At 30.6% G+C, this 13,233-nt stretch overlaps 1 protein-coding gene across 1 annotated transcript in view; it reads left to right on the top strand.

The window, feature by feature from the left end:
- The window catches only part of LOC126878687 (ubiquitin carboxyl-terminal hydrolase 8-like), a 109,399-nt gene that overhangs the window by 4,333 nt on the left and 91,833 nt on the right, over window positions 1-13,233 (top strand). The gene's annotated exons all lie outside the window — the stretch shown is intronic.

The raw sequence follows: 13,233 nt of genomic DNA on the forward strand, positions 1-13,233 counted from the left end.
TTTGAGCTTCACATTACAGAATTAGTTAGAATGTTACAGGGTGTTCGATAACACAGTGGCAGACCAAACTTGTTTTTTTAAATGAAACACCCTATATTTTATTTTAAATTCGAAATCCTGTTAACTTCTCCATCACAAAAATATAAAGGTTTGTTATGTTATACAGGATATTTTTATTAAGTTATAACCAATTTTATATGAAAATCGTAACAAGTTCTGTATAAATAAAAATAAGCAAAACAACAATGGTTTATTAATGCCATATTTTTTATTTATTGTCAAAATTTTTAAGAATTATTGATATTGCTAACTTTCTTTATATAAAATACAGGGTGAGTCAAAACGCAAGTACATTATTTTCTCAGTAATTTTAAATGGAACACCCTGTATTTTATATCACTAATGAAAAGTACCATTACCGTACTTTAATTTTTAGATAACATTCCCTATGTCTAAATTTATTAGTTTTCGAGATATTTTCATTTTTCAATGGACCAGTAGCGTGGCTACGAAAATCACCAGAATTTGAAGAAGAAGAAGAAGAATTTATTCAAAATTAGGTAACCCTAATATACAGTTAAAATTGAGATATTTTATAATATGTATATACAATTTAAATTATTTGACAATAGAAAAGTGTTATTAAGATACAATATCCAAGTCATAATAATAAAAATAAAACAAAAAAAAACACTTAAAATATTCCATTACAATACAAGGATTAAAAATACTACATTACTCAAAATATTACATTAAACTACACGCAGTTAAAAAACACATTTAGAAGCCACATGAGACATTAAATACGATTTGCAACATAATTCGTTAAATTTTTCCTATACATGTTCATTGAGGTCTTCAACTTGAGTTCCGTTGGCAACTTATTGAAATTAAAACCCTTATAGAGAAGTGAGTTCATAGCACCTGTAGTATTGGTTCTGCTGATGTAAATATTATTAGAATTTCTCATAAAATAAGGGTGAATATCTGAATTGTAACTAACAAGATCGAGAAAATATTTAGGTGCGAATCCATGTACAATTCTAAAAATCAATATCATGGTCAAATAAAAAAGACGTTGCGATACCGAAAACCACTGCAAAGTATTCAACATCAATGTGACAGGTGTTAATCTACTTGTACGTAAAATGATCCTCATTCCACGATTCTGTAATTTTTGTAATTTGGCTAGTTGGTTAAGATTTAAAAGATATAAGATGGATGCACAAAAATCAAAATGAGGTTGGATTATCGATTTATATACAGTGATCCTTGACTGAAGTGACAAATTCTTAGAAATTCTTGTAAAGAAATACAATTTTTTTGCTAGTTTTTTACACGTATACTCGAGATGCTTGTCGAATGATAGAGTATTATCTAATTGAAAACCAAGATATTTAATTTGTGTCACTAGTTCAATTGGTTCCCCATCAATGTTTAACATTATATTGTTAGTATTAAGACTCCTGTACTTAAATTTAGATGTAACTATCATGGCTTTTGTCTTACTTACGTTTAATTTAAGTTTATTAAGTGTTAAGTATTTAGACACTGAACATAAAACGTGATTCATTTTGTCAACCGCCCCTTCAATAGAACTATCGCTACAAGCCAAAAGGGTATCATCAGCGAAAAGGTTAATAAATTCACAGTTCACAAACAAATTTATATCATTTAAATATAATATAAAAAGCAATGGTCCAAGTACACTACCCTGCGGTACACCAACGTTATTACTGACAGTTTCGGATAATACATCAGAGATTTTTACTCTTTGCTTTCTGCCAGTTAAGAAGTTCCTTAGCCAATTCAGAACAGCTCCATTAATGCCATAGGTTTTTAGCTTATCCAATAAAATGTATCTATCAATCGTTTCAAACGCTCGTTTAAGATCTAGAAAAACTGCAACTGTATAATTATTTCTATCTATTTCTTGTTTAAATTTACATATTGAGAGTTGAACAGCCGCTTCACATGAATGATTCTTACGAAAACCAGATTGATGATTAATTAAAATATGGTTCAAATCTATGTGATCAAGAATTTGCTCGTATACAACCGTTTCCAATACTTTCTCCAAAGCCGGTAACATGTTGATAGGTCTAAATTCGCTCGACTTAATAGTATTTGTCACTTTAGGGATAGGAACAACTGTACTTATTTTTAAGTCAGATGGAACAATGCCACCATCTAGGGAAGTATTAATTAAATTTAAAATAACATGACCTATGGTTTCAAATACTTCTTTAATCATTTTACTACAAAGAATGTCCTGTGGATTGTACTTACTATCAAGAGTGTTAATGATGTGTCTTAGGTCAGAAAGTGATATTAATTTAAATTTTGTAAAGGGCATATATAAATTACTATTGACGTTAATCCAAGAATCTTGTAATTCCATACTGTTAACTATATCCTCTATGCTATTAACATAATACACATTAAAATTGTTTGCAATGTCCACCTTATCCTGACATACGCTTTTCTGACCATTAATCTCAAATTCTATATTATTTGGAAAATCCCGACCGTTCCTGTTAACTAATTTTTTTAAAGTCTTCCACATTAATTTAGAGTTATTTTTATTTCTGTCAATTTTATCAAAGTAGTATTGGTCCTTTTTGACTTTCAACACATTCACAACCTCATTTCTAAGTTTTTTAAAAGTTAACCAATTATTATCCCTCTCTTGACCCAAAGAATTCTTAAACACCTTGTAGCTGCTATCCCTAGCTCTAATTTTATTGGCTACTTCATTATCAAACCATGGCAAGTGACTCCTATAACTACACGTTTGGATGGGAGCTACATTATTTAATGTTCTACCACAAGTAGCATGTAACTCTTGGTATAAAATATTTACGTCAACATTATCCAAAGACCAACGGCATAAAATCAAATCAGTTTTAAATTTATTCATATTAGTACTACTTAAGTTCCTAAAAGATCTTGATAAATTAGTAAAGTTATTAATACAGTTTGAAAAATTCACTGAAATTACTGAATGATCGGTAATTGCAGGTGAAGAATGGACATCAGATACGCAATTATTTTGATTAACTAACACATAATCAAGAAGAGTTTTACTTACATTAGTAATTCTGGTGGGCTCAGCAGTTAGCTGGCTAATCCCATACATTGTTAGTATATTTTTAATTTTATTAGTATAAAAACTGTTGCTTAAGTAATCCAAATTAAAATCCCCTACTAAAATACATAAAGAATCAGTTCACAAATATCCACAAATTTATCCAGAAATATTGCATCAGAGGAAGATGGAGAGTGGTACAGACAACCAACAGCCACTAGAGACGAACCAATTGCTATTTTTATAAATTTGCACCAATAGTTTCCCTCCAGAGTAAAAGTTTTAAAAACAGAGTAGTGAAAACAGTTTTTTACATAGATATTAACACCACCAGTATGACGACTCGTCGAATCACATCTTACTGCATTGTACCCCTCAATGTTAATTTCGACATCTTCAATGTCATTGGTTATTCTAGCTTCACTTACCAAGATTAATTTAGGGTCATATGGAACCAAACATCCTTCAATTTGATCTTTATTGCATAGAAGACTTTGGGCATTTAAATATAATATATCAGTATTAAGACGTATACTAGGGTCATATTTTAGTTTTTTCTTCTAATAAGTCCATTATTATTAACAATACGAATTTAATAAACTGGACTGATTTTTTTGGGGTTACGTTAATAATGAAGTTTATAAAATACCTCCAACAACAAGGGATGAGATGAAAAATAGAATACAAAGTGTATTTCGATGTGTTAATTTACAAATGCTCCGTAGAGTAAGTAGCTCCTTCAATGATCGTTTTTAGGCGTACATAAATGTGTTAGGAGATAATTTTGAACACCTTAAATATTAAATATTATTAAATATTAAAAATATTTTATTAAAAGTAGCTTCTAATTTTTTCAAACATGTTTTTTTGCAAAATGTATTACTGATAAATTATGTTTCGTTCTTTATTTGTTACATTGTTACATTTACATACAAAAGTAGTGTTTAATTGTCTTCACAAAATATTGTATTTTGTGTTTGTGTGTTTTTTTTGTAAAATTTATTACTAATTTTGTTTGTTCATTTGTTGCATTTACATAAAAAGATAGTTTTTAATTGTTTCAAAAATGTTAAATGTAGTGGTTGTGTTTTTGTTTGTAAAATGTATTACTAATAAATTATTTTTATTTCTTTATTTGCTACAGTGTTACATTGATTACCGGATTGATAATCGGTAATCTTCAATTGTCACTTCAGTCATGGCTTACTTAAAATTTAGATAAATTTAAACACCTAAAATAATTTGCTCTGAAAAATGAAAATATCTCGAAAACTAATAAATTTGGGCATAGGGAATGTTATATAAAAATTAAAATACGTTAATGTTACTTTTCAATAATGATATAAAATACAGGGTGTTCCATTTAACATTACTGAGAAAATAATGTACTTGCGTTTTGACTCACCCTGTATTTGATATAAAGAAAATTAGCAATATCAATAATTCCTAAAAATTTTGACAATAAATAAAAAATATGGCATTAATAAACCATTGCTGTTGTGCTTATTTTTATTTATACAGGGAGTTCAACTTGTTACGATTTTCATACAAAATTGGTTATAATTTTGTAAATACCCTGTATAACATTACAAACCTTTATATTTTTGTGATGGAGAAGTTAACAGGATTTCGAATATAAAATAAAATATAGGGTGTTCCATTTAAAAAAACATAAGTTAGGTCTGTCACTGTGTTATCGAACACCCTGTAACATTCTAACTAATTTTGTAATGTGAAGCTCAAAGGTGGCTAAAATTTTTGTTATTACCTAACTTTTATTGCTATCTATTACTATAGCGGAGCTATTGAGCTTTACCCTACTAATCAATCACCCTGTATGATCCCAGGACAATGATATCATTGTGTATTCAAGGACAGCTGTTTAGGTGCTGTAGGCTTAGGACAGCAAGTTTAGGCGAAATGGTGTCCCCTGTCGAACTCTGTGTTCACTTTAATTTTACCTGTCGTGTCCACAGATCACCTACCTCCTCGTGTCTTGTCGTGAAGTTTTACGTTGCAGTGGCATTCAGCCCTGTGATGGATGACCGAAGTTATCGTTAACGTAAAGTTATCCTGTAGTTATGTTATAACCATCAAATTGGTGTGATGTATCATACTTAACTTAACTATTTGCGTTATTTCTTGACAGTTCTTGAGTTATCTGGTCACTTTATAACGCGACGTTAAACCTCAAGTTATGAGATAACTCTGTAGTTATGCAAGGTTAGGTTCATCTTTTGACTTGTTTTTAGACAGAAATCAAGTGAATTTAGAAGCTAGTAATTTAATAATTAAGAATAGAAGGGTAATACAATTTTAAAAATTATACAAAAATCAAATCGAGCGATATAAGTTGAAATTTTATTTTAAGTACCTACTGAGCTTTCTATTCAGAGTTGCCAGATGATATTTTATAAATCCCCCACTTAGAAACTGAAATTCCCTGAAATTGAAGCTCAAATACCCCAAAGTCCCCAAATTTAAATTGTTATCGCATTTTAATAAATTATTAGTCAAATGAAGAGAACAGTAAAGCAAAATTCATACTACAATATCAACGAGGGCCATGGAAATAATTCATAGTTCCTATCGTCTTCGATTATATGGGAGTATAATATACAGTTCTATGTACATTCGCAAATTTAATTTACCATGACCCCTTAAAATCATCCATAATTTTCCGCCCCCAAAAAATCCAACTACAATTTCTGCTTAGAAAAATTTTAATAGACGCTTTCAAATTAACCCAAAATTTTGGGAAAATACACCAATCTGGCAACCCTGTTTCTAACTACCGTTTGAAAGCAACTTAGAAACACCAACGAACCCAAACAGCTGTTTGCGGTCAGCCGACGACGGTCATCGGCGGTAGCCGACGACGGGTATGGTCGGAATAATCTCTCGCGCTCACTCCAACTTGTACTATTTGTACATAAGGTTCTCTTTGTTACTTCAAAATTTGTTCCTCAAAACTTCTTTCTAATATAACGTTGATGATTAGGGAGCGGATTTATATGCGATCAATTTTGATGAAATATGCGCATATATATGCGGTAAAAAATTACGAAATATGCGCAAGATATGCACAAAAATTCAAAAAATGCGCATTTCGAGAAACCACAAATTTTCTGTTCTATTCTATTCTAATGGGTTCTTTTATTGGGGGGGGGGGCGGCAATCTTATTTATTATGTTTCAAATAAAATCATTTTTTTTATAATACAGGGTGTTTGGTAAAGAATGGGCCATATCTTAACCTCAGGTTTGTGAGGTTAATAAAATAGGCCGATTTAAGCTAACTTACCTTAGTACAAAGTTTATAATAACCGAGATACAGGGTGTCAAAGTTAAACTTTTTTTAAATTTATTATTGAATATTTCCTGACAAGTATGAGATAACAACATTAAATTTGGTATGTGGGGGTTTTTTGGTCTAGAAAACTAAATTCCCTACCAAAAATTATGTATTGCCCAGAGGGCGCCACATACGCCTTTCAGCGCTCATTTATTACGTTGAATTTTTTTTATCCCTCACTCTGTATAATTTTGACATTAAAATTTTTATTCTCCTATTAGTTTAACTTAAAAAAGGTACCTATACTTCTTTCATCTCCCTAAACTCAACCGTTTTTGAGATAAACGTATTTTAAATCTGCGATACACCATCATTTTTAGCATAATATCATTGTAGTTCCACCCGAAAAATAACTTAAAACCATAATAATTGTGAGAGTTCTCAAATTTATGTCATTGCATCGCAAATTCCATTTGAAGAAATTTGCGATAAATTTTTGGATAATTTTATGGTTTTAAGTTATTTTTCGGGTTTAACTACAATGATATTATGCTAAAAATGAAGGTGTATCTCAGATTTACAATGCGTTTATCTCGAAAACGGTTGAGTTTATGGAGATGAAAGAAGTATACCTTTTTTAAGTAAAACTAATAGGAGAATCAAAATTTTAATGTCAAAATTATAGAGTGGGGGATAAAAAAAATTGAACGTAATAAATGAGTGCTGAAAGGCGTATGTGGCGCCCTCTGGGCAATACATAATTTTTGGTAGGGAATTTAGTTTTCTCGACCCAGAAAACCCCCACATACCAAATTTCATGTTGTTATCTCATACCTGTCAGGAAATATTCAATAGTAAATAAAAAAAATAGTTTAATTTTGACACCCTGTATCTCGTTTATTATAAACTTTGTACTAAGGTAAGTTAGCTTAAATCGGCCTATTTTAATCTCAGGAACCTGAGGTTAAGCTATGGCCCATTCTTTACCAAACACCCTCTATATGCAATTTATCCACAGTTTTTATAAAAACTGCTACCAATAGTTACCTATTTAAAATAAAACAACAATATCACTATAAATATATTATTATCTTCGATTATAATTCACTACAATGTGTTTTTTTAAATTCTTTACGAGGAAACATATTCTTTGATTAGATAAAGTATTTTTATAACTTTAAAAACTCCTTTCAACATCAATACAAGTAATTGGGGCGTATTTAAAATAACTTGTTAATTTCCGTTAAAAATCGTAAAACTATGGTTAAAGGTGTAAATTCTCTTAATAATAGAGGATTTAAAAGAATCACCAGAATTATAGGTATTACATACTAAATATAATAAAAGTAAATAAAATTCGGATTTCCGGGTAAACCATCCTTCATCAATTTAACATCCTATCCTAAAATCATTTTATAACGGGTTACTATAAGCACTACAAGTACTTTGTGTAAAGATCGGGTATTTTCTAAGAAAAAATGAAAGGCAGTGAATGAGCCATCCTCTTCAGGTAGTTCCCGAATTAATAGATACGACAGCCTGTGCGGGGAAATATTTTGTGTCAAATTAAAAAATTTAAAAATTTTTTTGGACTTAAATGTTTTTAAATAAGCACAAAATATGCATGTTTCTTTAAAAATATGCAAAATTTAGTAAAGTTCTCAAATATGCGAAATATGCATGCAACATGCGTTTAGCATAAAATCCGCTCCCTATATGATGATATAACAATCTCATAACTGCGAGCGATACATCACACCAAATTTTACCTATTTAGTTATGGGCACGTTATTCCTGAGAGTTATCTTAACTTTAACTCAAACGTTAAATTTAACTTCGGTCATCCATCATACGACTGATTGTTGTATATGTATTTTATCAGCCTCTTCTTCTTCTTCTTCCTCTTTATAAGCAATTCTGCTTGTTCATTGGCGGATTGATACCTCAATGGAAGGTTGTCACTCCATCTTCTGCGCGGTCGGCCAATACTTCTTCTACTGATTGGTGATTTATCTCTTGCTATTTTGAACACATTATGTGTCTCCCCGATTCTGCTTATGTGGTTATTCCATTCTTTTTTTTTTCTATTTAGTGTCCATTCGTTTATACACTGTACATTACATTTTCTTCTAATGTCTTCACTGCTCTTCGATCTCTCAGCGTATTTCCTGTAATTCTTCTCAGTACTCTCATCTCTGTCATTTCCAGTAGTCTTTGTGTTGTGGCTGTATCGTGTATTGTTTCTGATGCATATGTAATTATTGATCTTACACTGGCTTTATAAATTCTTGACTTCATCTCAGTGCTAATACACTAAGCATCAAAATTAACGCACCACCTTAAAAATGGGACATTTTTGATGTCTCATATTTCCTAAACCTGTTGTCCGATTTTAGTGATTTTTTTAATATGTTATAGCTTTATTCTTCAGAAATATCGATGTAATAATATTGTTGCTAAACAGATAAGTGTCATTGTATACCGGGTGTAACAATGATAGTGTGTTTTTTCCTCAAAGTTTGGAACACCCTGTGGAATATTCTGGCGTATATAAAATATTGAAATTAAAACTCAACTATAGCCTTAGGCCTTCTTAACATTATGGTTTTTGATTCATTCGCTTATGTTGGATAATAAAAAAGTTAGCACTTTAACAACTAGCAACGTTCTTAATCAAAACAGGGTGTTTCTAAATAAGTGCGACAAACTTTAAGGAGTAATTCTGCATGAAAAAATAATGACCGTGTGCTTTATAAACATATGTCCGCAAATGCTTCATTTCTGAGATACGAGATGTTGAATTTTTTCTTACAATCTGACGATGTATTTATTGCTCTAAGACCGGTTGAGATATGCAAATTAAATTTGGTAGGTTTTAAGAGGTAGTTATTGCGCATTTTTTGGCATACAATTAAGAATTTTATATTCACCATTGGCGTGCATACGGGTAATATGACCCGTATGCGCGCCAATGGTGAATATAAAATTCTTAATTGTATGTATGTCAAAAAATGCGCAATAACTACCTCTTAAAACCTACTAAATTTTATTTGCATATCTTAACCGGTTTTAGAGCAATAAAGAAATCGTCAGTTTGTAAGAAAAAATTCAACATCCCGTATCTCGGAAACGAAGCATTTGCGGACATATAGACCGGGCAGTATCGTCGCCCCCGCTAGAGAAATTATTCCGATTCGATTTTTTTGCACAAACTTACTCAAAAAGAGGTCCTTATAACATATACAAAGGGCGGTGCCGTGGTCGAAAAATTGTTTAAACAATTTTTTTAAACAAATTCACAAAAATAATTTTTTCATTTCGAACAATATTTTTTCAGATAATTTGGGCCATTCTGAGCAAAAAAGGTCTCTTGTCATTTTTCTCTAAAATTGATTGTTTTCGAGTTATATGCGATTAAAAATTTGAAAAATGCGAAAATAACCATTTTCGAGTCTTAATAACTCGATTAAAAATTCTTATTATGAAATTCAAAAAGTGACCAAATCAAGTTCCAAACCCCTTCTTCAAGAGATTTTTGTCATTATTTTACTACAAAGCTGCTAATTTTAATTATTAACAATTATCGCTATAGTCCAACTGTATCGTCGCCCCCGTTAGCGAAACTATTTCGATTAGATTTTTTTGCACAATCTTACTCAAAAAGAGGTTCTTATAACACATCTACAGGGTGCCGGGCGATGTAATGGTCGAAAAATTGAATTTTTTTAACAAATTCACAAAAATAATTTTTTCTCTTCGAACAATTTTTTAGATAATTTGGAATATTCTGAGCAAAAAAGGTCTCTTGTGATTTTTCTCTAAAATTGATTGTTGTCGAGTTATATGGCCATTTTCGCATTTTTCAAATTTTAAATCGCGTAAACTCGACAACAATCAATTTTAGAGAAAAATCACAAGAGACCTTTTTTGCTCAGAATGTCCCAAATTATCTTAAAAAAAATTGTTCGAAGAAAAAAAATTATTTTTGTGAATTTGTTTAAAAAAATTGTTTAAACAATTTTTCGACCACGGCACCGCCCAGCACCCTGTGGATATGTTATAAGAATCTCTTTTTGAGTAAGTTTGTGCAAAAAATCGAATCGGAATAATTTCACTAACAGGGGCGACGATATATCCTGGACTATAGCGCTAATTGTTAATAATTAAAAATAACAGCTTTGTAATAAAATAATGACAAAAATCTCTTCAGGACCTTAAAGAAGCGGTTTGAAACTTGATTTGTTTACTTATAATTTTTAATCGAGTTATTAAGCCATGAAAATAGTTATTTTCACATTTTTCAAATTGTTAATCGCATATAACTCGACAACAATCAATTTTAGAAAAAAATGACAAGAGCCCTTTTTGCTCAGAATGGCCCAAATTATCTAAAAAAAATTGTTCGAAATGAAAAAATTATTTTCGTGAATTTGTTTAAAAAAAATTGTTTAAACAATTTTTCGACCACGGCACCGCCCGGCATCCTGTGGATATGTTATAAGGACCTCTCTTTGAGTAAGTTTGTGCAAAAAAATCGAATCGGAATAATTTAGGTAGCGGGGGCGACGAAACTGCCAGGTCTAATATATTTTCATCCAGAATTACCCCTTAAAGCTTGTCGCACTTATTTAGAAACACCGTGTATTGATGAATAACATGGCTAGTTGTTAAAGTACAGGCCGACAGGGATCTCGTGAAATAAAGTTGTCACCGCGCATAAAACTGGGTGGAAAGTGGGGGTTTAGCCACGTCCAGTAATGGCATTCGTGCGCCAGACGTTCTACTGTGAGCTATTCGATATTTTGACAGTGTTGCATTATTTCTTTTCATTTTAGTTGTACTCGTTTTATGCAAAAGTTCTTTTCAAAACTCTGATAAAGATAAAAACTGTAAAGATAAGTAGATAAATTGTAATATATACATATTATATTAATAAAAATCAAATGTATTTCTTTTCTGCATATAATTTTTTTTCATTGTGAGATACAATTATTGTAGCGTTTCCTCTTTTCTTCTATTGATTTCTTCTTCTAAAGATCCTTAACTATTTTGATTGAGAAATTGCCACAGTTAAATTGAAAAAATAATTTTATTAGAAAATAATTTTGTCGGATGTGTAACCGTGAATATAATGAGTGGATTATTATTACCTTATTTAAATATTAAATATTGTATTGTATTTTCTACTTGCATTAAATGGGGGTTGAACAGAAATGTTGTATTTTCTCCTAACTTAAAAAAATTCTGTGGAAAAATTGAAAAGCTGATTTTGTTTCATAGTCTTTTTCATAGTCATAGTCTTAATCTTTTTGTTTCATAGTTTTTATTTACAGCTTTTGCAAAAAAGAGATGTTCGGATAATGAAAAAAAAGCAAAATCTTAGGGATGCCTCCGAGATAATACGAAAGGATTATGAAACAAAAATAGCCCTCGCAATTTTTCACAGAATTTTTTAAAGTTAGGAGAAAATACAACGCTTCCATTCATCCCCTTATAATGTTATCTAAGCAAAAATTTTTTGATGCCGGTATAATAATAAACGATGTCAATACATGTACCTACAAACTGATACAAGAATATTGAAAATCGGAGTAAAAATAATAAATATATAATTTGTCAAACCTAATCAAAAGTTTTGAGTGCCGGAATTTTTTGCCGGGGAGTGTATCTTTAAAACATGTTACGTTATGTAGAGCTTTTTCACACTGTATATCATACCTAACCAAAAACTTTTCCCTTATTCTTTTAATCATTAAATTATTTCAAAATCTCTTTCCTTTAGCAATTTACTATTTATATTTTCCTATCATAAATATTGACTATATCATTAAAATCATAAATATTGACTATATCACTTTAAAATGTAGGCATAATATATGTCTGAATTTTCAATATGAATGAGTCAGATAAAGCAACCAAAACAAAATTTGTTTAGTTTATTGTTTTGTATTTTGATAACAATTTCCGAAGTGAAAGTCGAAAAGTCAAATAAATTTAATTTCAAACTTAAATTGCGGCTTATTCCCAAATAAAATAGTAAATTTCATAAGATACCACAAGTAAATAGCTTCGGAACAATATCATTTCTTTAGATAGTATCGTACCAAAAATACCTAATATTACTGTGATCATCTACATATTGACAACATTGTAAAAATTTTAATGATTCTCCAGCGTGACCTCAAGCGTAAATCTTCCAGTATACTCCATCTTTCTCTGCCCTAAAGTTTTCTCAGTCTGCGTAGTACAAGCTCCGCCTATTCACGAGATCCCTGTCGGACAGTACGTAACTTTTTATTATCCCACATAAGCGAATGAATCTAAAAGCAAAATGTTACGAAAGCCTAAGGCTACAGTTAAAGTTTTAATTTCAATATTTTATATACGCTAGAATATTTCACAGGGTGTTCCAAACTTTGAGGAAAAAACACACTATCATTGTTACACCCGGCATTGTTACACCCGATTGTTACAATGACACTGTTAAAATCACTCAAATCGGACAACATCTTTAGGAAATACGAGACATCAAAAATGTCCCATTTTTAAGGTGGTGCGTTAATTTTGATGCTTATTGTATGTTGATTTCGATGTATAGTGTTAATAAGACAACCTGCCAGTCTGTTTGATTTTTGTACTGATTTCTGACTTCTTTGTCCAGATCTCCATAGCTTGAAGTAATTACAAGGTATTTTATTTCCATTACTTGTTCAATACTGATACCTTCAATTTCTATTTTACATTTGATTGGTTCTTTACTGATTACTATTGATTTAGTTTTCTGAGATGAAATTGTCATAATGAATTCTTTTGCTCTTATGTCAAATCTATAGCATTACGCTATAATTACT

This window comes from Diabrotica virgifera, chromosome 10, assembly GCF_917563875.1.
Source record: "Diabrotica virgifera virgifera chromosome 10, PGI_DIABVI_V3a".
NCBI lineage: Eukaryota > Metazoa > Arthropoda > Insecta > Coleoptera > Chrysomelidae > Diabrotica > Diabrotica virgifera.